Consider the following 5,036-nt stretch of genomic DNA (forward strand, 5'->3'; position numbering starts at 1 on the left):
AAGCTACCAGTTTTACCCTTCGTTCCTCTGGTATCTCCATGTATTCAAAGAATCTATCGACTTCTGTGATCCAATCTAGAAGTCCCTCAATGCCAAGATCTCCACTAAAAGTAGGAATATCTACCTTGAATTTAAATTACCTTGATTGTGCCAATTTCTTCTATTTCTGTCGTTGCCGGGAAGAACTAGAGCACCACCAAATTCGAAATCATCATCACTGTCGTCGTCAATAAGAATGCTAACAATAAGGATAGAATTAGTCAATTGTCAGAAACATGTTAGTCAATTTTCAAACACTATCGGTACACTTAGTTAATTACCTAAACCATAAGGATAGTTTAAAAAATTTACCCTTATTATGATATATTGTATATTATTATTACTATTATATTTATAATGATTATGATTATTATTATTATTAAAATATTTTTATTATTAGACCCATACAATGCACGGGTTTAATTGTATTATGCAGGGTCCAGATGACCCGTAATGTGTACGGACCGGATCAGCTGGACCCGTTATTTTGTATTCGGATTTTCGAAAACGGGTCGTCGTCGACCCGCTTAAATCATCTTCTTCGCCTGAACCATCATACGGGTCCTACGTCAACCTGATTAGTTTTTAGGTATTTTTTTGGGTGATTTTACTCTTTTTTTTATTAAACCTTCGTTTTTTCACAATAAAGAAGACGTTTGGCCTCCTACCTACTGTTTGGAAGGGCTGAAACGTCTACAACCTCTGAAACATCTGCTTAACCCAAAAAAGACGTGCTCAATCCAAAAGGGAGGTGAAAACGTCTGAAACCCCTGCAATGTTTGCAACATCTGAAACCTCACTCGGTACATCAGTTGAAATGCCTGCAACACGGCGGAGCTGAAACCAAAGAAGTTGGAAGAAAACCTGTGTATAAAACAAAAAAGTGAGATGAGAAAAGAATGAAAATTAAAAAAAGTCTGAGACGGTTCAACCTTTTGGTCTCCTGAATGTGTTCTTGGTCTGAGACTGAGAGGGTGTGAGAGCTGAGACCAAGAGCGTGTGAGAACTGGATGTCTGAGATTGAGAGGGTGTTCTCGGTCTCCTGAAGGTACTGACTGCCGAAGTTGTGTTAGAAAGCTTAATTAAATGAAAGAAGTTTGAATGGAAAATTGTTCTTCATGTCTGTAAATGAAAAGGTTAGAGAGATGAAACGTTTGATCTTCTCCCATCGTGTTTTAGAAGTCCAAACGTCTCAGCCTCTACTTTGTTTCACACGCATTTGATTGGTTGCTGAAATAATTACATAGATTAAAAAAAAAAAGAAAAGAAAAAGCAGAAAATTAGAGTGAGGTTAATTCAGTTCGTGTTTTATTCGTCTCTTATTTAAAAATCAAGAAGTAAAAGATCAACATACTTATCTGTACATACACATAAATATATTTCTTTAAATGAAGGCCATATAGTTATTTGATTGAATAAATTTTCATTAATTATTTGTGTCATATAAAAGAATTTTCATATAGGCATTTTTCTTGCTTTCAAGAGTAATTTATAGAAGTTATTAAATATTTAACAATTTAATTTTTTTAGAACCTTCTTTCTACACATGGTTCCTAATTGGATTTGTCTTTGCTTGAAGGTTTTTAAAACCGATCCAAAGAACGAACCAGTCGGGGGTCTGATTATCGGGTCGAATGATCGGACCGTTCTAACAAAAAAAAATAAAAAAAAAAATAAAAAAGGTCAAAACCATTGAATGGTTTGAACGATTCAACTGCCTGGATCAGTGGTTTGTTGATCAAATCAACGTCTTTTTTTCAAATATACGGTTTTGGGGAAAAACGAAACCGATCACCTAACCGGTTCTTGGTTTTTCCAGTCTGACTGTCTGGTTTTGAAAACCATGCTTTGCTTAATATAATAATGTCATTTAGATTGTCTTTCATTTCCCGAAGGTCTGGAAATTGATATATCCACGGGTCAGTATGCTTGTTTTTATGGCTAGGTGGCTCTCCCTGAATGGGAGAACACCTACATGGCCAGAATGGGAAGACAAAAAGATCCCATCTCCTCTAGCATATGTATGTATACATAGGAAACCTTTTATGCTATGTTTGGTTTGAAGGAAAAGGTAAGAAAAAGAAAGGAAAGTTAGAGAAACCTATACAAGATTAGTGAAGGTTTCCCTAACTTTCCTTTCTTTTCCTTACTTTTTCCTTCAAATCAAACATAGCATTCTCCTGTACATTATCAGTTATGCATTAAATACAAGGTACTTTTTCAATCAAATTTGTGTTTCTAAACACATAGACATATACACCCACATGCACAAAAGATCCCTTTTCTTCCAACATATTTATACAGGAAACCTTTAGGTTTTCTATCTCATTGATAGCCCCAGTTATGCATTAAATACAAATAAGGTAATTCTTCAATCAAACTTGTGTTAATAAACACAAATAGAGAGACACACCCACATGCACGAGTATGTCAGATTATACATCAAACTCTTCTAGATTGTCTTCTTCCCCCAATTTACATGGCATTAATAAAAGCCTACAGTATTATAGTTCTATATTTTCCTAAAGCAGGTCATCAGACTTGCTTCCTATATAAACATGCACACCACAAATTGAAAGTCACCTAGAAAACAAACAAATATAATGTTCACTCCAGTCCATGATACACTTACATAAAAACCTTGTGTAAATAAATTCTCTGACAACTCTGTGATACAAAAAACCCAGGTATCAAACGCCATGAGGACAATACAAGAATATGCACAAGTGTAGTTTTTTTTCTGAATATATAAAAGTAGGAGTTCAACATAAAAAAGAAAAACAATAAATGATTACATAAACTATTCTGCACCTCATGATTGTCGCTGGATCATTAGTTGCCTTCTTAATAGGGTTAGTTGTATCATGGTGAACACTGGCTCTTAAAACTAGCAAGTTCTAACAGCTAAAGATTAAATTGGCACATTTACAGGGACTAATTGATTGGGGTGTCTTGTTTGAAGGACTTTTTCCATTGTTTTTCCTTCTCCTGGGTCTCTTCTTTGTTCCTGAGTCTCCTAGATAGCAGGTAAGCAAATATATTTAAAAATATTGGTCAGGTTGTATGGAAAACAGGGTAAATAATGACACAGATTTCATATCCTTGCCTGTGTTTGTAGGCAAAGGTTGGCCTCAAGGAGTTTGAAGTTTCATGCTAAGACTGCGTGGAAATGATGTTGATATTTCTGATATATGAAACTACTGAAATTCAAGTCTGTGGCTTCTATGAAACAAATTAGAATGATTAAGTACTGACTGGTTTGTTTCCTAACAGGATTATATAGGCACTCTTCAACACTTGCCCAAAGCTAGAATATTGGATTTATTTCAAAAGAAATATATTCACTCAGTCACAGTAAGGACCTTTCTTCCTCAACATAATATTTTAATTCAATAGCTACTTCTGTTGATCATTTGACAATATATATCCATATCATTAAAACTTTAAACTTTTAAACCTACTGATTGCATCCGGGTTGGAGTTGGACTAATGGTATTCCAGCAATTAGGAGGTATAAATGGAATAGGATTTTATGCAAGTGAAACTTTTGTGGCAGCTGGTAAAGCATATCTTCTTGTTATCTTCCTCTGGATGATCTAAATATCCTTAATGAATTTCATCAACATCTGAACTTTATTTTATTTAGAATTGTAGGTTCATCAAAAGAAAAAATGGAACCATATCTTATGCTTGTCTTCAGGATTTCATCACTACCACAATCCTCAAAAATAGGATACTCTCTCTACCTAATCTCACACTACTATTTAATAGGTCCCCATAACTATTGTGGTTGCAATCTTAATGGATAAATATGGAAGGAGGTAAGTAGTATTAAAGTTGTTCTTTATTCTTACCACAAAAAGTATATAACATAGACATCTATGATGATCAATGGAGATGTCTTAATTTCAGGTTTCAACAACAGGGCCATTCTTGGGCTGTTTTCTAACAGGATTTTCTTTCTATCTCAAGGTAAACATAATTATTATTTCAAAATTCAAACTTGATTTATAATTTAACATTTACTATTTTGTTTACAGAGCCATGAATTGGTATATGAATGGGTTCCAGTGCTAGCTGTGGTAGGAGTATTGGTAACTTAAAATGCTATGAAAATCAATTTGTTGTTTTAAAATCCAGAAGTTTCAAATTTTGTAGGCGCTTGGGCAGTTTCCTACACTTTCAACTTTTTCATGAAGTGGAGCTCCTCAGGTGAAGAAGAATTTTCAGTTCTGAGTAGAACATGGAAAGTTGAGTAGACATTGTTTGACAGCATATTCTATACTTACTGGTTAATTTTCAAGTACATTCTTCTCCTATGCTGGATTTTGTGCATTAACCATTCTGTTCATGGTGAAGATTGTTCTAGAAACCAAGGGAAGAAATTTGGAAGAAATTCAATCCTCCATTAATAGATAAAGAAGAAAAGAAACCACTATGATATTTAAGCAATACACAACAAGAAGAATATATTGTGTTTATCAAAAATAGTTCAGTGTGGGTCAAAACCAGTTTTGTAGCTTGCAAGGTTTCTCCCAACTCCCTTCAATTAAAGAAATTATGCAGCTTTTCTTTTGACACCGAAATTACAGTTGAAATTGTTTTTTCTTGTACCCTCACCCCCACAAAATAATAATAATAATAAAAGAAAGGGCATATTTACATCTAGACATTATTAAGAAGGCTCAAAGATAATATTGTTCTAGTGAACTCAAAGTTGGTTGAAATATCCAGAGCTCTTCTAGAATGGCAAAAGTAGATCAACCTTTAGAGGAACCATTCAACCTAAAAGCTTAAGCTGTTAGGTTTGGTCCCTGAATAGTTTTTTATATTCTATAGCATGCCCCCTCACATAAAAGCCCATTGATCTTGGAGCATCAACAAAAATAGGCCTACCCATAGCTTCTGCTGAAATTTAATTAATTATATCGAGGGATCAAATACTAGACTACATGGTCAAATAAGCTTGATACCATCTAAAAGAACCGCTTAACCTA

General features: G+C 34.2%; 1 pseudogene; it reads left to right on the top strand.

The window, feature by feature from the left end:
* Positions 1-2,853: 2,853 nt before the first annotated feature.
* On the top strand, positions 2,854-4,458 carry LOC148802426 (sugar transporter ERD6-like 16; annotated as a pseudogene).
* The last annotated feature ends 578 nt before the right edge of the window (positions 4,459-5,036 follow it).

This window comes from Nelumbo nucifera, chromosome 2 (assembly GCF_055504915.1).
Source record: "Nelumbo nucifera cultivar China Antique chromosome 2, China Antique-T2T, whole genome shotgun sequence".
NCBI classification, from domain to species: Eukaryota; Viridiplantae; Streptophyta; class Magnoliopsida; order Proteales; family Nelumbonaceae; genus Nelumbo; species Nelumbo nucifera.